We start from the raw sequence: 23,046 nt of genomic DNA, 5'->3' as shown, positions 1-23,046 counted from the left end.
ATTTACTGAGAAACTGGGTAATGTGTAAAGTAAATATACATTATCAAATCAACGCAAATGTTAAAATGTTCAGTGAAGGAGAAATAGTAAATATGGTCACGGGTTAATAATCTACATCTATACTTGATACTGATGTACTGATAGTAGGATATATCGATTGACCTTCCCAGTGAGAACCAATGACTTTGCTCTTCAGTTTGAATAAAATGAAAATTGCCCAAAATGACTTCCTCCACATTACTTGTGGCTAGGTACAGCATGCCAAGTCAACGAAAAGAGTGATGATGAGGATTTTATTTTTTTTTTCTAACCGAAATACATATTAAGTATCTCAGTTTTGTGGTTTAGGATGTATGACAAATGGAGGGCAGTAGGCAATTGGGATTTGGCACTATGTTTCCAAGTGCCTATTGTGATATATTTGTGTTGAATAAAAACTTAATAGTGATAGACCCCAAATCTTCTTTCTTTGGATGTTCAAACATGCATGGATGATAAGTAACATATAATGAGTGTTTTCTTACATAATGTTTTCATCAAAAAGAGATGTTTGTAACAGACACTGACAATAACCATCTAATCACAATTGATTCTATTTGAGCCAGAAGTAATTTTTGCCAAAAGTAGGCCAAAATAGAGGCATTTGTTAAGATAGGGCTTGTTGTTGGGAAGACACACATGAGAGCCTTTCTAGCTGTCCACCTTTGGTAGTGGTTACACAGCTTTATTTATATAAGCATTCATCAAGACGTAAGGGCACCAATTTCATCTAAAAAGTTACAGATGAGGCCATTCTAACCATCACTACATAGCAAAGCTAACACAACACTGTCCAAAATGGTAAAAATTCATAAAAGCATTGAAAATTAAGAATAATGTAATTTTTTTTCTAGAATCAGGGAAACATTTCTGGGGAAGATGTGAGAGAATTGAGAAACATGGTCTGTTGCCTACATACACCCCTCCCCCCACCCTTGCAAAACGCAATTGCGCAGCCAGCCAGGAAGTAGATAGGAAGAGAGTTGGCCACTCCTTCTCCTCCCTCTGTCTTAACTTGGTGATGGGGCTTATGGGGCCAGAAAGCTGAGCAGCCAGCCCTCGATTTTGCCAGAATAACTGTCTGAAGTGGAGAGTCATGATCAGCTCCAGCCCCCAATCTATCTCTAGCCTTAAGAAAGAGTGTAAGCCTATGTCCTTCAGCCAAATGCTTACGTGTTGATAAACCGAACATCAACATCTGTGACTCAGGCTTTGCTTCTCACACTGCTTTTCACCAAAATAGCATCGAAACAAGGGTGTTGTTTCGATGGCATACTTTATAAAGTGTTTCTGGTTGAAAGAGAGAGGGGGAAAAAGAAAAGAAAAATGAACCAAGTGGAGATGTGGGTGTTTCTCCTTTTCTTGTGCGTCGCCATGTGTTTTCCTACAATCGTAGACTCCGGGGGATGTGATGGAAACAGCTCCAACTGGGATCCTGCAGACGATGGCTTATTCTGGGGAAACTCCTCAGGAACTAAAAGATCTCAGGCAAATTGCTCTAACTCCTTTGAGCTTCAGTTTCCTCTCCAGAAGGAACTGAGGACTCGAGTGGGGCAGGTGATGTGTGTCAAAGCACTTTACAAACAGCAAAGTGGTACAAAAGTGTGAGTTCTGATAGTGTGTCAGATCATATCACACTTCTGCTCACAACCCTCCTCCGTCTTCCCGGTCTCACTCAGCCAAGGCCAAAGGTCTGCTTCTATTTCAAAGCTCCCTCCCCAGACCTCTCACCCTTCTCTGCTCCAGCCACAGTGGCCCCTGTACTCTCTGTCTCAGGCACGTTCCCACCTGGAGCCTGCGTACTTCCTGCCTCTGTGAAAATGCTCTCGCCCCAGGAGCCACAGGGCTCCCTCCCTTACCGCCTTCAGGTCTCCACTCAAAATACTGGTTCTCAGTGAGAACATCCTGACCACCCATCTAAAAGTCCCACCTCCCTCCAGAATTCCTATTCCCCACCCCTAATTTATTTCTCCTCCTCACCATTTAGCATTGTTTCTCTCTTGCAGTACCTCCCCACTAGGTTTTCCAAAGAACACACACAGAGAGCACTATCTGTTAGAATATGCTAGAACAACACCTGGCATATGGTATGCAGTGCATATATACATTTGTTGAATGAATGAGTTTATTATCACCTACATCTTCCCTTCCTCCTGTTAACTCTATCCTTCATTTATTGCCTTTTTGTTTAAGAAGCCTAAGGCTTATTCATGCCTCAGGCCTCCTGCTTTCTCCTTCATAGAGAGGTCACCTCTCTGTTTTTCCTCCTGAATAAAATCAACCCATCCCTCTCTGATTTCCCTGTAGTGCATGGTTTACAAATTTTGTTTCTTGTGCAGCATTTAGATTTTATTCACATTGTTTTAGAGTTTGAGTGATCTTGTGTGTATGTATGTGTGTGTATGTATGTGTGTGTGTGTGTGTGTGTGTGTGTGATCATTTGCCCCTACCTCATCTATTGTGTTCAGGGCAGACTGTCTAAAATGACCATTATAACTATCACATTTCCTAATATACAGCAATCTCTCAATAGAAAATTGTTAAATGTATGTATATGTATCTTACATATTTTAAAGGCTATTTCCACTGGAAAAAACCTTTTTAATGCAGTTTTTAGACAATGCCTTCAGTTCTGTTTTTGAGAAGATTCTAGCATGATGCATACTCTTATGGACCTCCCCAACTTTAACTCAAAACATCTAGGTTGAAAATTTTCACCGCTCTCTGCGACGGTTAGTACTGTCCCTAAACATGCTCCATTTTGCTTTTATTCTTACCTTTTCCATTCTACCAACCCCACTGCACACAGGTAGAGAAAATTTGGGATTTTTATAACCTGCATAGCATGTGGAAATATGTGAAATAAAACACGCATAAGGAAACCTATAGAAAAATGTACTTCCAGAAAATATGTAGGAAAATACAGACCCTCTTCAAAATAGGCGCCTTTATTTGAACTCTGTTCAGAAAATTCAAGGCTCTCAAACGTTGCTCTATTTTCAATGACATCAGTTCTCCAATTCAGGTCTCCCCTCTGCCCATATACATGATGACTGCTACAAACAAAAACCCAATGACTCTTTTTATAGCATCTTCATACAAAATCTTCAAACCATTTGTTCACATGACTGATCTCGGCAAAGTGGGTGAAGGGCATTAATAGACATTTGGAAATCCCTGTAAATCCATCATCCTGAAAGACAGCACGGTGCCCACGGTGACACTGGAGGGAGTGAAATGAAATATGCCAGGGACTCTCCAGAGGTTAATTGATCATATTTCTGGTGCTACTTGGTTTGACATAACCAAATTTGCACTGAAAATCAAGTCATCTATCTTTGTTCTGGTCAACTGAAAATTGTAATCCTATTTGACCTTTCCTGGGGTGCCGTGAAAGGAAAACAGATTCTTTTTGGAATTGGGCAAGCCCCTTCTATCTATATTCCAGACACCTGAGCTGTTCCAGCTCTGTTCTAATCCAAGAGTGCTGAATGGCCCGTGACAAATCTATTCACTTGCTTTTTGGTCCCCAAAGACAGAAAGACTGGGAGGCGGGACTTTATTTGTTTTGCTCTGGGATGATAAAGGGAAAATTTTAAGGAAGACTAAAAAGAGAGAGGGTAATAGAAGGAAAGTGATGATATGCCCTGATTCACCATATACCTGCAGCAGAAATAAATCTACACAAATCATTAGGTTCCCACAGTCAACCAATTTTCTCACAGAAATGGTTACCAGAGTCCAGCTCTCACAGTGACCTCCAGAAAGCAGCCCTTGCTTCAATTTGTTTTTATTAACTTAATTTAGAACTTACTGGAGGGATGCTACTTTTTTTTACATGGAGGCTTTCTTCCCAGAAACAGAGTATTTGAAGTTGTATTTCAATGATAGTTTACAAAGGGATTTTTCTTTCTCCTCTTTCACTCACTTGTTCTCTCTTTCACTCTGCCTCCGTCTTTCATGAACACACTCTTGCTTTCATTCTCACCAAATATTGCTCTGAATATCCTTTGTTGGATGTTTAAAACCTCCAGTTTTCATCATTGTCCTGGAGAATCTATCCTTTTTTGTAGGAGAACTTTTTCCCAGGGAAGAAAACCAGCCAGCATCTCTGAGGATAATAGGTAAATTTGATATGTTTAAACCAGGGCTAAATTTCTACAGCAACGATTTAAGGGAAAGGCAAGTCAAACTGACTTCAAAGAGCACGTGTAACCATTCACTCTGGTGAGCGAAATGCTAACCCAGCAAAGAGATGGAGAAGCTGAAACCAAGAAGGTTAGCTTATGAAAAAAAAGGCCATTTGAACGTGATACTATCGTGTAAATCTCAAACATGGTCCTTGGGGATCTCAGGCTCATCACACACATGATATAGGAGAGGATAGTGGCCAAAAATATTTTTTAATGTTTTTTAAATTATTTTTGAGAGACAGAGAGAGACAGTATGAGCAGGGGAGGGTCAGAGAAAGAGGGAGATAGAGAATCCGAAGACAGGCTCCAGGCTCTGAGCTAGCTGTCAACAGCTGTCAGAGTCCAAAGTGGGGCTCAAAGCCATGGACTGTGAGATCATGACTGGCGGCTTAACTGACTGAGCCACCCAGGAGCCCCCAAGAATATTTTTTTTAATGTTTGGTTCTCACACTTGTTTCTTTCTCTGTGTGTCTGCAGAGGTTAAATCAAGCTCTATTTCTGTTAGCAGAGATAGAAAAAGGTGATTATAGGGGGTCAGAATTTTCTTTTCTTTGCCAACTGTACTTATCAGTGTTCTTCAATAATAAAAAGCATTTATTTGTGCCATTATTAGTAGATACTTTCCTGTTTTTACTGAGAAATAATTCAAAATGTCAGTTTAGTGCTTAAAACAATGGAAACAGCTTTAAGAAGAGGGACACTTGGGTGGCTCAGTCAGTTAAGTGTCCAACTTTGGCTCAGGTTATGATCTGGCAGTTCATGAGTTCAGGCCCCACATCAGGCTCTGTGCTGACAGCTCAGAGCTCAGAGCCTGGATCCTGCTTCGGATTCTGTGTCTTCTGTGTCTCCTGCTCTCTCTCTCCCCCTCACTCTCACACTCTGTTTCTCTCTCTCTCTCTCTCTCTCTCTCTCTCTCTCTCTCTTTCTCTCAAAAATAAATAAACTTTAAAAAAAGAAGAGGAGGGGCACCTGGATGGCTTAGTGAGTTAAGTATCCAGCTCTGGCTTGGGTCATGATCTTGTGGTTCAAGGGTTCAAGCCCCACGTCAGGCTCTGTGCTGACAGCTAGCTCAGAGCCTGGAGCCTGCTTCAGATTCTGTATTCCCCTCCCTCTCTAACCCTCCCCTTCTAGGGCTGTCTCTCTCTGTATCTCAAAAATAAATAAAAAACATTTAAAAAATTTTTAAAAAGGAGAAGAAGATTAGATTCAGCCAAGTCTCCTCTAAAATGTAGAGACTTTGGTGAATTGTATTGTGCCTCGTGTGGGCCCTGCTTCACCATATAATTGCTGTCTCTGGAGATAAATTTGTGATTGCCTTGATCTAGAAGGATACAGAAGATCCTGAAGCACTTCCTATAAGCACAATTTCCCTCTGTGTGCCTCGGAGTGGTGAGACAGACACTGAATTGGATGAAGAAATTGGAGAGAGATTATCTATTCTCCATCCTCATTTGTACCTTAGTGACAATAACATGAACTGAAGTTCTTACAGCACATTGTGATGAACTCTAGCAAACCAGAGTGAAAGAGATTTAATATGTACTAAATATGTGACAAGTAAGACAATACCTCTAGGGTAGAGGACTTTCTAAAATGGCAGAAAACGTTCTTCCCAGTATTTCCTTCCTCCTGTATTCATCTCTTTGTGTGGCCTCCTCCTTTTGAGGATGGGCTAGACCTTAGGATTTGCTTCTAGTGGATAGGAATATAGACCATAGCAAAAGTGATGGGGTGTCACTCCTGAGATTAGGTGATACAGGACTGTAACATGTGTCTTGCTAGCATTCTGTCTTTCTCTTGCCCTCTTAGCTTTCTGGGTTTCACCAATCAAGCTGTCATATTGAAGAAGCCCACAGAACAAAGAACTTAGGGTTGCCTCAAGCCAACAGCCAGTGGGGAACTGAGGCCCGCAGCTTAATGCCCCACAAAGTACTGAATCCCGCTAACAGCCATGTGAGTAAGTTTAGAAGTGGATCATTCTCAGGGTCCCTGGGTGGTTCAGTTGGGTTAGCATCCAACTTTAGCTCAGGTCACCATCTCACAGTTTGTGAGTTCAAGCCCTGAATCAGGCTTACTGCTTTCACTGTGGAGGCCACTTTGGATTTTCTGTCTCTGTCTCTCTCTGCCCCTCCCCCAGCATGCTCTCTCTGTCTCAAAGATAAAATAAACATTTAAAAATCAAAAAAGAAAAAGTGGATCATTCTCTAGTCGAGCCTTCGAATGACACCTCAGTCCTAGCCTACACCTGGACTGTGAGAGACTCTGAAGCAGAGAACCCAGTTAAGAGATTCCCAGAATCCTAATCCACATAAAATTGTGAGATGACACATGTGGGTTCTTTTAGCTGTCAAGTTTTAGGGTAACCTGTTTTGCAGTAGTAGGTAACCTAAAGCCTTCTTCCGTAACACGTTCTTCCAGAGAAGCACGTGGAGTCATTTGTAATTTGACATGACTCATTTACATCTACAGAGCATGAAGACACTGATTTCAGAAATTGTGAGAGACAAAGGTGGCCATCTTGTGTTGCTTACCTCATTGTTACTGGTCTATAGACAGTGGACCAAGGGTCAAAGTATCTGGCTCTGTCATGAGCTCTGTCTCAGTTAATCTCCCCGAACCTTGTGTTGCTCTTTGATAAAATGAGGTGAAGGTGCTGGCCAGCAATTACATCTGAAATTCCTCTCAGCATGAAAGGCAAACAAGAAGATCCACCACAGTACTGGGGACTGTTAAAGGTGGTACTGCTCACTGAAAACCAATCGTATTAGTCAAAAAAAAAAAAAAATCTCAGTTAATAACTGTTGTTGCCTCACCAGTATAAAAGATTTGCCTTTCCCTCTTAAAGCAGATAAAAACACAAAATAGGGCCCAGTGACCCATATCATTAAGAGAACACCTTACTAGAATCTTACCTATTTACTTACTTCAGTCCAACCAAAATCCAGCCACCTCCACCCCATGGAATGACCCCACCTTCATCAGGGAGTTCTTTCAACCCCCTGAGACATGATGGTGTGCACATAAGATATGCCCAGTTCATAAGTCATATGCTGTGCTACAAGTTCTCTTCCCACGTTAAGTCAAAAGGAGCTAGCTCACTAGAAGGCCAGGTATGTCCTGGAAATTAAATATCGAAAAAGGCATAAGTGTTTGAACAGTTTTGTGCCTGCAGACAAGGATGAGAGTTTTGTGGTGAATCACTAGCAGCTTGATGATTTTGAGAAGTCTAACTATAAAATTCTGAGTCACCAGAAAACATCGTACGAAACAGTAGCCTTAAATGAAGACATACTTTTCAAGATGAGGAATGATTTGAGAGTTAGTTGCAGAGATCTGTAAACTATTTCTAACCTACCCAGTGGAAAATCTAACAAAAAGCTAAAATTAGTTTGTCTTGTGATCTTCACACATTCACAATTGGATAGACAGCCAATAATTCACCATGAGGGAGTGATGATTCGCCAGCATTGCTATGTATGAACATATGCCCTTTCAATCAAGAAGCAGCCTGTTATATGATGTTGAGACTCAATAACTATTAAGTATCTCAATTGTGTTATTTTGGCAAGAGTTGGTTATATTGTCTTATTAAATCTGATTAGTTTTACAGTGGAAATAAAAGCAGCGCACACACACACAAATTGTGTCTTCATTGTTTCTTAAGTGAACATTATTCCTTTAATCTTTCAAGTGGTTAGCAATTATATAATGAATCCAATCAATATAGACAGCCAACATAAATAAGTCAGACATAACTGATTTTTCATGAATTAGTAAGTATATAATGAGCCTTTATTGCTTATTAGCATGAATTCTGCAGATAGCTGACTCCATTTTCCATTTCCCTCTTGTGTCTGGAAACAGCTTAAAACAGTAGCCAAAAGAAAAAAGTAAAAGTATGGCAAGTAAGATTTGCTTGGTGAACATCATTCTGAAGTCCATCAGAGAAACAATTTGGTCTAGGCTATTTTCCACACTCTATTCAATGGCTCCACCACACATGTCACTTCGAACATATACATCTCTGATATTTAAAACCTTGGAATCCGTTGTTCCTGATTCTGGAATCTCCAAGTATTCATTTGTCAGTCTTTCCTTTCCCAATGCATGAATGTCTCTTATATGTAATCACTCTTTCAGACATGAGCAAGTGGCTGCTGTATTAGGATAAACTCATGAGATCAAAACTGCCAGGAAAGATGCCAAAATGTCTGATCTTGTTCCAGAAACTAATGCTTTGTTGAAATTCAATACTACATGTTTTACCAGAATATGTTTAATGTGCATCAATGGAAAAGCTTTGAAAGAGCACATTTTAATGCTAATTCATAACGTGCTATTTCTAGACACTGCTTACAGGATCCTTTGAAACATTCTTAGATTCCCACTATCATGAACCCTATGACAATAATAGTAACACTCTTTACAACACTTTTGAATTGACAAAGCACCTTTTTATGAAATATAAAAGCCCTGTGAGGCAGGTAGTAAAACAACATTATTTCCATTTAGCAGATGAGGGAATTGAGACCAAGAAGGGTAAGACCAAGAAGGCTTACAGTTAGCAGGTGGAATAAATGGAATTAGAATCCAAGCCCTGGAACAAGCAAACCTGGAATGCCTTATAACACAAGAAGACCAGATTTCATTTAAGATATAAAAGCAAAATAGCAATGATAATAATGTTGACATTTTTCTCATAACTGGGCAAGACAAAAATAGAACAAGGGTAACATTTGGAAGTAGCAATTGGGAAGAGATGAAGTTCATTTGGAAATATGAGTAGAGATTTTCTATCTAAAAAAAGCACTGGGACTCATCTATGAACCTCTTGGTCCTCTCAGTTTCCATTAGCTGCAAATGAGCCAGCTACCTGCAAAGCCGCCAATAAGCATCTTTTAGCTGGACAGAGGAGATCGATGCCTTCATTTTAGACTGTCTTCAGCTTTGGGGAACATAGTTCCTGACATGTATACCACTCTTTACAATTGACCAAGCACTGCCTCATACACTACTGTGTTCAGTTCCCACCTCAACCTATGGACAGGCCAGAGCAGATGCTATCCTCCGCATTTATCCCAGAGGACTCTAACTTTCAAAAACGTCACATCACTCATCATTGCATTCTGAGTTAGTGAATCGGGTGGTGGGACTAGAATTTGGGATGATCTGTCTAAAGTTGATCTCACTATTACAAGTCTTATATACTGAGTCTTATGAGCATATCAGTAAGGGTCAGACCTCCTATCAAGAGACAGAAGAAGATTATTTGAAGAGCTTAATATAAAAATGGAGTAGGTAAATAATGACATTGACCAAAAAGAGACATCAGCCACATCTACCCAGCTAGGAGATGCTTATTGGTAACATTTCAGGTAGCTGGATCCTTTGAGACTAATAGAAACTGAGAGGATCAAAAGATCTACATCTGAACCTCAGTCCTTTTTTCCATAGAAAATCTCTACTTGTGTTTCCAAATGAGCCATCTTTCCTATACTCATCTACCTGGATCACTGTAGAGCCAGAAACAGAACCTTCAAGGATCACAGGGGTAGCATCTCTGGGAAGCAGTTACCACATACCCCTCCTTGCTCTCGCTGTGAGTAGCAACCCCAATTTTCCTTAGTAACCACATCAATCCCCTTAGCCAGTCAAGTAATGCATTCTTGGCCCTGTCGGCTCAGTGGCACAAGGACCTCATAAATGACCCAGGTGATAGTCTTACCTTCCCATTCAATGAAGCCACTGTTGCCAATGTTATAGGCCCTGGTGAAAGCTTTAGGCTCTCCAGAAGCAAGACCTCCAAAACAAATGAAAAGCAAAATAGTCATAATTGGGTTATTAGTGAGAGGATCCACTCCCAGGTCCATACCACACACCCATGTGTTCTGGCCATGGGGGAGACAGTCCCAAAGGGCCTCTGATTGCAGACTCATAGGGTCTAAGCCACTGAAGATATTGTCTCCCAACTCACACCATAGGCTAAATTTCGGAGCACAGTAATAATATTCTCTCCTAATGGCACTATGGAATAAAATATTTACATGAAGGGCATCACTTTCTTTATTTTGTTAAACTGATTCCAGGAACCTCTCCTCCCCTGAATCCGCTCAAAAATAAAGATAATTCCACTAGAGGCAAAAAAAAATGCAACAGATCACAGTGTAATTCAAACAGGACATTAATATGATGAAAAAAATCAAGAAATCTGCAAAGGGAAGACAACGTTGAATGAATTATCCGGGTTTTTTTTAGTTGTAGATTATAAAATCAGGTTTAAAAATTTCTTTATCTCTATTCATAGACTTTTAGAACACTTTTATGTTTACAGAAAAATTGAAAGTGCAGAAAAGTTGAAAATTTTAATATGTACCTGGCCCCCATAGTTTTCCCTATTGTAAATTCTTACATTTTAAAGAAGTAGTAGAAAAGTGAGATCGAATAGTAAAGGACAAGAAAGAAAAATGAAAAAAAAAACCTGACAGAAATAATTGCATATTGGTGAGATTCCAATTGCCCTGGGATGTTTTTGGGTGAATGCATCATCCTGCTATTTTCCCCCTACAGACCACAGCCCTCCACACTATTCACCTCCACACTCTCACTAGTGACATGTAACCTCGCCAGCGGGAATACCACACTATGAACACCATCCTGATTCTTTGTCCATATTCCCAGGTTAGTGCTATTGAAGAGAACTTCCCAGAGGCCGCTAGAAGCTGATCTATTTGCATCTGTGGTTTACATGTTTTGAGGTTAAATTTCACTTTTACACATTTATTCTCTACAAACTGCAGAGAAACATTGACTCCAATTCCCTGGCCCCCTGTTCAAATCTTAGGGCCCTATAAGTCTGCAGAGAAAGAGTATTCTGGAAACAAAACATTCAGTGAAAATCAGCAGGGTCTTATTAGGAAAGACGCTTGAGTGAGATGGAAAGGTATTAGAAGCTTTTGCTCCCTCTGGACTTCAGGGAAGAAGCTCTGGATGCAGAGTCTCTACTCCCATCCAGGGACCAAAGTCCCCTCCCAAGGCTTCATCGTCACCCACACCCCTTCTTTCAGCCAGCCAGTAGCTCTATGCCTATAGCCAACTTGGACAATGGCGGAAGGGTGGTGCCCTGCTTTTGAGAAAAATACCAAAGAGAAGATACAGAAGGATGATCCCATCCCCTACTTTAAAATCCTACACCCATCTTTCTAGCTTACCTCATAGCTCACATTCTTTTACATGGGTTATTGTAGCCTGGCAAAGAGTAGATACTGATGAAACTTCTGTTGGATAAATGGATAAATGAATAGATAAATCCTTGTTATGTGTCTCCTTGTGTGCAGTCTCTTTCCTTTCTGACCTCACCCTTCACAATATCAGAGAAACTATCTTAAATGTGTTTTATATCGTGTTTCCCAACAACACACTCCACCCCACAAATGAACAAGAGAGCTTCAGTGCCTCCCTTAGATATGAAATTAAAATGTGATCCTTATATTATGTCCCAACCCACGCCTCCACTTACCTTAAGCTCCAGCTTAAGTCAGTCGCTAGGTTATTCAAAAAGTAATTTAACTTCATGAGCCTTTACTGTCTAATGCTTCCTCTATACGGCTAAACATACCAAGCACACATTGCCCTTCTCCTGCCCTCACCAGTATTCCACTCTGGTGACTTTCACATGTTAAATAAACATTGTGGGGTGTTGTTGTTGTTGTGGTTTTGGGGAGTTTTTTGGCAGGGGGGTAGGAGGGAGTGGTCCTATAGAGTACTTTGTATATGTCTTTATCTATTATCCTGCCTTGCTTTGTTGTCATGCATTATCAATTGCCACCTCATTTATTAGGCTGTGAGCTCCTTGAAGTCAGGAACATTGTGTTCTGCAGAGCAGAATAGCTTTGTGCTTGACCCTTACCTATTTCTTTTTGATAACTTCTTGAATGGATAACTATAAGAGAAAAAGGCAGTCTCTTAAAAGGACGTGATTATAGAAAAACTGAGAAGGCAGCATTTTCTCTCTCCTTGCCCCAGCTCCAAATTCTTTCACACTATATTGCTTATTAAAAAAAAAAAAAAGAAAGAAAGAAAGAAGAAAGTCCACCATCACAGAGTCATCTCTTTAGCTAAAATCCTCATCTTCTAACAAGGATAATGGATATCCCTCTGGGGGAGAGGCAATACCCCTCTTTTTGGGGTCATGCTTCTAAGTAAGAACACGTGTATCTGATCCTTTCTGGGAAGCAGATTTTCACAGGAAGATGAGATCCTGGTGTTACCAAGACACCAAATTGAAGACACAGAGATGGGAGGCCAGGAACACCAAGATAAACTCCAACCACGTCATAATCTTGCCCAGACCAATCCTAACTGGTGGTCCCTGGGAGTCTCCTAGGTGGTCCATTGACGGGTTTCTTGAGGAATTCACGTTTATAATATGGCTATGTCTTTGTTTGTGTTTCTGGAATGAATTAATCACTTAGCTAGAATAGTAAATGAGGATCAGACGCTGGCTTTCAGCAAAAGCAGTTCCTTTTGTCTCATTAATACTTGAGAAAATGTTTGGCCCTGTAAAATGTGAGTAAATGAAATGCCTCAACCGTAGAGTCTTTTCCCCTGATAGAATGATACAAAAGAAAGAAAAGTGCGAGGTGACTGTTATTCCTCCTCCTAATTTCACAGAGGCGCTCTCTAAGCCATCAGGTTAAACCCTTGTCGATATCAAGTTTCTTTGAGGATGTCCCATTCTTTTAAGCCTCCAACTCTTTTTTGGGGGCTTTTTATTCCATCAAAAATGGATGGGAATCTTTCCTTCTCATTTGCCCAGAAACTCTGATCCATTCCTCAGAATTCAAGTCAAGTATCATTCCTCCAAGGAAGACTTTTCTAACTTTCCCAGATAATTGTTGATACCCAGTTATGGTCTACAACTTATTTCTTTATATCCAGTATTACTATGAAATGAAATTGTACATTTGTTCTTCTGTTTCAGTTATTTATTCATGCATTACATGCCACCCCAAAACTTAATAGCCCAAAACAACATTTTAGAAAATTTTTTGTCATTATTTTCTGGGTCAGCTGAGGTCAGCTGGGCAGTTCTGCTCCACAGGTCTAGGAACAGCTGACTGAGGTCCCTCACGCAGCAGTGCCCAGGTGGGAGCACACCTGGGGCCTGGACATCAGGGATGGCTTCTAATTCACCAAGTCCTCTCTCCACTTTCTGGGTCATCACTCAGCAGCCTCTCCTGAGCCTCCCTGCAACATGGTGGCCACCCTTTAAGTTGCTAAAGTTGTTAAAGGACCAGGTCTAGAATCTGTTCAGTATCGCTTCCTTCGCTTATCATTGATCAAAGCAGGTCATAAGACCATCCCAACTTCTAGAATCGACTACACTTCCTAATGGGAGGAGCTGCAAAGAATGTATGGACATATTTAAATTACCACACATCCCCACCAAACACTGAGCTTTCTCCAGGCAAGAAGTTAAAGATATGCTTCGGGGATAGCAGTCTAGAAATTAGGAAAATGATGTAAAACTGTGCCAGAAGGAATTTAAAACAAAAGGTACGGGGCACTGGGGTGGCTCAGTTTGACTCTTGATTTCAGCTCAGGTCATGATTTCATGGTTCATAAGTTCAAGCCCTGCATAGGGTTCTGCGCTGACAGTGTGGATCCTGCTTGGGATTCTCTCCCTCTCTCTTTCTCTCTCTCTCTCTCTCTCTCTCTCTCTCTCTCTCTCTCTCTCTCTGTCCTTACCCCATTCACACTTTCTGTCTCTTTTTCTCAAAATAAATAAATAAACTTAAAGAACCAAAGATAAGAAAAGAAATGCCAGGGTGCCTGGGTGGTTCAGTTGGTTAAGCGTTAGACTTCTACTCAGGTCATGATCTCACAGTTCGTGAGTTCAAGCCCTGCCTCATGCTCTGTGCTGACAGCTAGCTCAGAGCCTGGAGCCTATCTTTGGATTCTGTGTCTTATCTCTCTGACACTCCCCTGTTCACACTGTGTGTGTGTGTGTGTGTGTGTGTGTGTGTGTGTGTGTGTGTCTCAAAAACCAATAAAACATTAAAAAAGAAAGAAAGAAAAGAGATGCCCTAACCCACTTTCTGAAGTTTCAAGAAATTCTGACTTTAAAATGGCTGAAGAACAATGAGGGGTTCCTGGGTGGCTCAGTCAGCTGAGTACCTGACTTCAGCTCAGGTCATGATCTCATGGTTCCTGGGTTCGAGTTCCGCATCTGACTCTGTGCTGACAGCTCAGAGCCTGGAGCCTGCTTCGGATTCTATGTCTCCCTCTCTCTCTCTGCGCATTCCCTGCTCATGTTCCGTCTCTCTCTCTCTCTCTCAAAAGTAACAAACATTAAAAATTTTAAAAAAACCAGTGAGGAGTTGGGGACTAGCCACCAGTTTCATTTGTTTACTCTCTAGATGCCTAAGGAAACAAAGCTTCTTGTAGCCAGGACTACTATGAAGACATGCATTCTTAATCCCAAAATTCTCCATGTTCCACTACAACCCAGAAGTGTAATCACCATGAGGCTAATCTGACATCAGGACTCCAGCCACTTGATACATGTAACATACTTAAATCAGTTTTTGAAAATAGTTTTATCTAATACACCATTACACATGGTCCACCAGAATTTCAAGTATTTGGTCTGAATATGAAATACTATTATTTCATTTGCCAGAAAAAGCATACATGCAAACAAAGGAAAGCAGAAAGTCTAGCGGTCAGTTCAGCTGCTTTCACTTATCAAGAGAGTTATACACTCAGTTTCATAGTATAATAAGGAATTGATCACAATTGCTCATTGCAAATTTGGGCATAAAGCCTTCCAGAGTGAAACTGTATAATATATAGAACAAAAGCATTGAAAGTTTGGCTTATCTTTCCAGCCATTAGTTCTTCTAAGTATTTGTTCCAGAAGAAATGGACACAAAGTTATCATTATGAGATGTTTGTTGTAACAAATACTGAAAATATTGGGGACAACCCATATTCAAATAATATGAGATTAATTATAGTACATCTATGAGATGGGACTGTAGATAGCCATTAAAGTTATATTATAGAAAGTTAATTTGTGATTATAATGTATGAAAAGAAAACCATTAAACAGTGTAGGGTAACTTTCTATATACATGTGTAAAAATTGGAAAGCAATACTTTGGATAATTAGCGGTGATTATCCCTAGGTAATAGGATTACAGGTGATTTTATTATTTTTTATTTATATTTTCCATAAGAAACATATATCTCTAATAAGAAATGCTAACTCATTTTCCTATTGTTATTTTTTTAACTTGTGTATCCCCAATCTATGGACTGTTTGGAAGGTGTTACTGTGTAGCAGCTTGGTTTGATAGAGTCCTGGACGTTGCTGAAGATCTTTACCAAGCTACTTTCTCCGAGCATACAGTTGTTCAGTTGTTTGTTAATAAAAAGTCATCAAAATAGGCAACATCTCAGACCAACCATACAACACAACAACGTTTCTCATCAATGTGACATGAATGCACTGAATCTGAAATGTCTATGAGATTTAATGAAACCAAGTCTGAGACTGTAAGTGCCATGAAAGTAGGGATTTTTTTTTATTCTATTAAGAAAATATGTTTTGGATGGACAGATGGATAGATATATGGTTGGTTGGATGGATGGATGGATACATAATAGAATTACATGAACCTTTAACCTCCAATAAGGTAGTCTTTCAAGATAGCTTCCCAGTCTCCTGGGGTTACATAGTAATGCTCCATGCTGTTGAGACCAAAAGTATCCCAGGGACATTATTTGTGGGCAATTTTTAACATGTAGTAAATAGATAGATAGATAGATAGATAGATAGATAGATAGATAGATACATAGATACATAGATAGATAGATGATAGATAGATAGATAGATAGATAGATAGATAGATAGATAGATAATTGAGAGAAAGAGCTGAGGAAAGTTCCAGTATGTAGCTGGAAGGTGAGACCCTGAGGAAAAACATCCAGGGAGAGTGAAGAGAGAATGGCCAATAACAGAAATTTGAGGAGCACAGATCTTTAATGAGGTTCTATGTCCTATTTATCCACATGGCCCTCTGATCTCCTGATCTGGGGTTTCACAGCTGTCCACAGTAGACTGAACTTCATTCTAGGGGTAAAAGGGTGCAGAACCAAGAATCAGCCACAGGAGATCCCTGTCAGTCCAACATCATCTCATCCTGGTGCTTGAGATCTAGAAATCTTGTTTATCCAGTTCTCCTATATTTGATACTTGTTTAATGCCTTACCCCCTACTCCAACCCCTTTAAGGAAAGAAGTCTTTTGCCTTGTTTGAGCCAAAGTCTCACCTTCCTATATCCTGCCTTCCTGGGACCACCTACTTCCCAGCACGCTCCCAGTTACTCCACCCACCCACATTTCCTCATATTACCATTGTTAGATTTGGTCAGACTGTTTGCCTTGGCACATCTCTCTACTTTCTCCATAGTGGCTGTCCTTTATCTGCCAGTCTTCTGTTGACCAATCCTGGGATCTGATGGAAGAGGACACATTTTCCACAGCAACCCCCACTTTATGCTTCCCTCCTTTGAAGCTAGAGCCATTTAATTCCTATTGTATGTAGGGAATCAGAGGATTTTAGTGCTCAGTGCTGAGTCAGTCTTGATATTTTGATTCTTGATGTACTAGATTTCATGTCTTTTTCCACCTCACTAAGATGATCCAAAGAGGGGAAAAGAATCTCTGGTCTTCCTGGGCCCAGGTCTCCAACACTTGCCAAGTACTTAGCCAGCCCTCTGAAACCTCAGTCGTTCCCTTTGGTCATACATGGATTTACATGAAGTAATTTTGGAGTTTGCTGAAGGTACCTGTGGTGTATTTCATGGTGTTTGCCAAGACATTCCCTTGGAACTGAAGGATGCAGCTGAGGGCATACTTTGGTTGTATATCCTAAATGTCTGTTCTTATAATGTCTCTTTGCTTTTCTCTTTTCTATGTGTTTTTTGAGATTACCAAGGCCTGGCCTTTTAAATAATTTCTGTTGTTTCCATCTATGATCTATCCAAAAAGTCCTCACAAATAAACACCTAAAAGTTCAGTATGTGCTCAGTGGGTGCTCAATAGCAGGTCTGATGATTAATTCTTGACTTTCTTCCTAATGTACTATGATTTTTCCTGCAAGTCTGCTCTTTTGCCTCTATATAATTCTCTAGCCAGGCTGTTCCACCTCTTTTTCCTTCTTCCTCACCTTAAAATATTGAATAGAAATGAATCACTGAACTACAGGTTGAACTATAGCACTAGTCGATTACTATACACCCTACTCACCAATGTACCCAGCAATGCAGCCATCTTGCCTCTCAAAACAATACATTAGTCAACCGTTCTTCCTAAAGAGAATAACATTGAAGTAACCATGTTCAGGGCTTCTTGCTTTTGTAAATTGTTTCCAATGACCATTCCATAGTTACATGATTACATAAGAAAATAATAAGTAAAAAGGAAAATATTGTAAAATATCATGTAAACTCAAACTAATCTACCTCATCAATAATTTGCATTCAGGCCCCTGATATTCAATATGTAGAGCAGAAAGTGTACCCAGCTAGTTTAAAGCTGCCAACTTGGATACAACAGAAACGTTATTTGGTTTCCAAAGAGCTAAGTCATAGATTTCACTTGCCATTGTAGGCAGTAGTAAATATACTATACTGTTTCTCCTGTCTTGAGTTTTCTAAATGTAGTGGATCCCAAGAGATGGGATGGTAAGTGGCTGAGGGGCACCACTACCAGCACATATACACACATGATTTTCCAGTTGCAGTTGTAGAAATTCTGTGCCCAGATTAATGAGGCCATTACTCCACAGCACTTTACACTATGCTTCTCTGGCTTTTTGAAATTATCAGTTAAAATTCAGCATGAGGTTCTTTGTTTTGAGAAAAATCTTCATTGGTGCATTTCAGTAAAAATTACATGTTTGTGCTGAGTTTGAGAGGACAGGATTTGGGGCCTGAGTTGTGCCATCAGGATTCCCTTTCTTCCATCTCTGGGCTCAGCCTTTCATTCATTCTGATAAACTTAACGTGGGGATAAAACGGCAATTAGCGATGCAGCCCCCACACCCTCCCAGGCGTAAGATTCAAGTGGAAGAGCTCAAACAAAAGTCTGAGAATTTGATCACATTGATCTGATAGGCATGACTTTGGTTGTGTGCCCATCACACACCCATCTTTCCAGCCAGCTGGATGGGATATGCGGATTGGCTTGGGCTGTGCATGCCTTTGTTTCATGACTGGATTCCAAGATAGCTTCTACTTCCTTGAGAATACATGGCAGAAGAAGGTTGAGGGTTCTCTAGAGGAAAATCACAGTAAGTACAGATGCATGAAGGACATTGCAACCGAAAAAACAAGGCTCTCCCCTTATAGAGCTCAGATTTTAGAAAGAGAGGAAGAGACTGAGTAAACCACTTAAAGAAGATAGTGCCAAACACTGTCAAGTACTCTAAAGAAAATAAATAGGATGAAGTGAGAATTACTAGTGTAATAAATCAGACAAGATGGTCAGAAAAGCTTATCCCAGGAGATAAATTCTCCAGATAGGATTATATTCTGGCATGTGTGGCTTTGATTTATGTAATTCTTCAGTAAACATGAATAATTTCTTTCCAGGTTATTTAGCCCAAGTGTTTCTTAAGCATTGTTCAGTTTATTGGAGACATTTCATACAGATTTTCAACAGATGCTAGCAAATCTAAATATTTGTTCAGTTCTTAAGGTTGTTTGCTGAGGGCAGTATTTTGTATTTTTAGATGATTGCATTTGTTTGCATGTGACCTTGGTTTGTTGCAACCAATTGTCTGATGATCTCAAATTTGTCTGCGATCAGTACAGTGAGAACTCTTTTGTTGTCTTTCCATTTTAATTCTTTCCTTCATCTGACAATTACTATTGTCTAAAGAATTACCAAAGGGACCACAGTCAAAAAAGACACACATGGGGATATTTCCTAAAAACTAATTCGGGCAGCGAATTGAATTATCCCATCAAAAAGTGCTCCCCTTGAGCTGGAGACAGTGTCTTTCTAAACCACATCTGTGAGCACAAGGCCATGACCATGTCTTGGGAGGAGACAGCCATTTGAGCGTTAGGAGGAAGTTGAGTTTCCACAGGTCATCCAAGGACTATATGGAAAACAGCTCACAAGTGTTTACACCTCAGTTCCAGAGAAAAGCCCTGTGTGATTATGACTGTATGACAGCTGCAGACTGAGACTCACACTAGCAAGCAGTTTGCTTTAGGGACAATTGGCAAACAGGATTGAAAAAGAAATGGCCTCTGCCAATATCTGGACTTGGGTGAGCCTATTGCCCCAATAGCGATCTATGCAGCTCAGAGCTTCATTCCCAGGACAGGCTGGGTTCTTGGGACAACCTAGGTATTGTATTAGCTTTCAACTGCCATAGTAACACATTCCCACAATGTTAGCTATTTAAAACCACATTTATTATGTCACAATTCTGCAGGTCCAAGGTCCGGGAACATCATGGCTGCAGAAATCAAGGTGTCTGCAGCACTGACTTTCTTTCAGAAGACTGTGGGGATGAAGTCACTTCCAAGTTCACTCAGGTTGTTGGCCAAACTCCATGCCTTGTGATAATAAGGTAGAGGCCCTGTTTGTATGCCAGCTGTGAGCTCTGGGCCACCCCCAGCCTCTAGAAGAATCCACTTGTAGTCCCTGGTTCATGACCCCCTTCATCTGCAAAGCCAGTAATGGTGGCTAGGGTCCTTCTCATACTTGGAATCTCTTCTGTCTCTTCTTCCACTGCATTTTTCCCTCACTCTTCTTCCTTCCTCTTCCACCTTTAAGGGTTCATGTGATTGTATTGGGCCAAGCAGGATAACTCAAGACAATCTCCCTACTTAAATACTAGCAAACTTTCTTCCATCTGCAATGTCTCTTTTGTCATATAGCGCTAATAAATTCACAGGTTCTGGGGGTTACATCATGGATATCTTTGGGAAGCCATTGTTGTATAAGTCACAACACTCAATATTTTTAAATAAATTTAAAACTCCACTTATTATTATTATTAAGCACTAATAATATTATCTCTATCATGCAGCAATATACATGAAGACTGAATCTTATAGATAGGGATTTGGATGGGTATAGGAGGGAAGAAGAAAACACCAGTGAATGTTCATTTTGCCCCAGGCTTACAATTAGGTACCTTCTCATGAAAGTCTCCCTTAGCACAAAGCTTTGTGAAACAGGCACATTATCTCTGTGTTTTACTGAGGACTCTTAGACTCAAATTAGTTCAGTAACTTGTCCAGCAGTAGAGCCCTCTCAAATCCAAATCCACGTGGTTTTCCTATTTCCTATTTCCTCTTACTTTGATCAGTATGTTACACTCTTGTCTTGTCCTGGTTAGGTACACAGACATGGATCCAGGTCTGGGACTTATCAATTGTGTGACTAAATGCTTAACATCTCTGTGCTTCAGTTTCTTCATCTGTTAAAAATGGAGACAATAACAGGGCGCCCGGGTGGCTCAGTCAGTTAAGTGACCAACTTCAGCTCAGGTCTATGATTTCACGTTTGGTGGGTTAAAGCCCCACATTGGCTCTGTGCTGACAGCTCAAAGCCTGGAGCCTGCTTCAGTTTCTGTGTCTCCCTCTCTCTATCTACCTTCCCCCACTTGTGTTCTCTCTCTCTCTCTCAATAAATATTTAAAAAAAATTTTAACTTAAAAAAAACTTTAAAAATTAAGACAATAAATTGCACCAAAATGACAGAGCTATTGTGAAGATTAAGTGAGTTAATACAAGCAAAGCCCTCAAACAGTACTGGGCATTGCTCTATGGGTGTTCACTATTATTATCATTATAATTGAGCAATTGGATTTCAATCATATTTGTAACCTTTTCATTTATATTTTTTAAAATATCTTGCCTCTGAATAGGTTTATCATGTCAAGACATGTCTGCATTTGCACTGACACTTTCAGTCTTAATCTTCCCCTGTAAGCCCTACACAATGATGGAGGAAAGTGAGACTGGTGAAGTAATACTTTTGAAATGATGGCTGTGCCTCAGTAATAAATCAGGCAGGATATGTATGTGTTTGCCAATGGGACAGTGTGGGGAAGAGCAAAACCTTTACCAGACACCGGAAAGCTTCTCTGGCTTTGGCAGAATGAGACATAAAGTATTGAAAGGTCACTGAAGCCCAGAGCAGGTGGTTGGACAAGGGGAGGCCACAGACTTAGAAGTGGTGTCCCTCTCTAGACACAACGCAGCCTCCATTCCCCAGAACACCTTTCACATACATACAGGGTGGCCCGACTCCACTGGAATAGCAGCTTGGGCATGGCCTGCACTCAGGAGAAATGGGGTTGTGTTCAACAATGATCCCCTTTCAATAGTAGCAGACCGTGCCCATAGGTGATCAGGTGGGAGCATGCCCATCCATTGCATAGTCCTTAGACCCTCATTATCCAATTTCTTGCCTCTCTATCACTCTCTTTCTATTCCTGTGACCCTTTCTTCTTGTTGGTACTAAGACCCCATGAGCAGGGAATATTACTAATTGGACCCAGAATGAACATTCTGGCACAACTTCAGCTGACCACTGTTCTCGATCATTTCACAAGTGGCACCAGACATGAATTCTTTCTTGTCTTTGGACATCAGAGAGGAAGAAATCATTACCAATCTGATGTGGATGCCAAGTAATCACCTTCAACATGAAGCAGAAACATGAGTCCCAGGGCAAATGCATTCCTGATTGCCATAACCTAATGAACACCAAAATTGAATCCACATGGAGACATTTATTCTTTCACTCACAATGACTGAAATTTTGCTATATTGAAGAAGCACTAAGAACAGCATTTAAAGAAACAGATATACAAGCAAAAGGAAATATTTCCATGCTGTCAGTAGTGCGTGAACATTCATTTGATGATTCCATCCTGTGATCCGTTCATAGCAACTGTGTGTTGGATCAGATAGCTGTCCGGCCAACAGGCCTCCTCCATGAATTCTATTTCCCTCTCAGGCCATTTGCCAAGAATAACAGATTGAACTTTAACTCCAAGTCTGAAAAGTTTCCCTTTACTGACTAGAGTTCGACCCCAGTCTATTACCATAAACTAACTGATAAAACAATCCTTTGATGCTATCCTTTGAACAAGTTATGCAAGCTAAAACTTAGTGAAGGGGAAAAAGGAAGACTAAGAATCTTTTGGGCTAGCTGCGCTCCTAAACTTTAATTTCAGACACAGTGCACACAATTCACACCTTAGGGTTGTAATAACAAACCTACAAAGCTTCAAAAGTACAGGCGGATATTTCTGAGTTTGTTTCTTCATCTCATACAAAAACCTAAACAGCCATATGTTACCTTATTTTTTGTGAGAACTGTGATTTACATTCATACATTCCATTTTACCCTGAATCTGGAAATAATTTCCCCTGAATATGAATGCAAAAGCAAAAACAGGAGGGAGGGGTAGAGAGTGCTGTATTCACACAGAACTGTGTTTACTTTCCTGTTACTCTGGATACACTTCTATTATAGGGTGTATCTCTTTATATTGCAATTATTTATTCAAATCTGTCTTCCTGTCTATTGCTCCCATTAACCATGAGCAGTGCAGGCTTACCAACCAGGAAATATGTGTGTGCCCTTAGCAAAAGAGTCAATAGCAACAACAGAAGTTGAAATATTTTGATAATTGATATTTATTTTAACCCAATTGTTGAAATTATCATCACAGGAAAAAATCAATACTTTGTTGGACTTCCTTACACTTACT

The sequence above is a fragment of the Suricata suricatta genome, chromosome 3 (assembly GCF_006229205.1).
Source record: "Suricata suricatta isolate VVHF042 chromosome 3, meerkat_22Aug2017_6uvM2_HiC, whole genome shotgun sequence".
In the NCBI taxonomy this organism is placed as follows: domain Eukaryota; kingdom Metazoa; phylum Chordata; class Mammalia; order Carnivora; family Herpestidae; genus Suricata; species Suricata suricatta.
Note: the sequence above shows the minus strand (reverse complement) of the source record.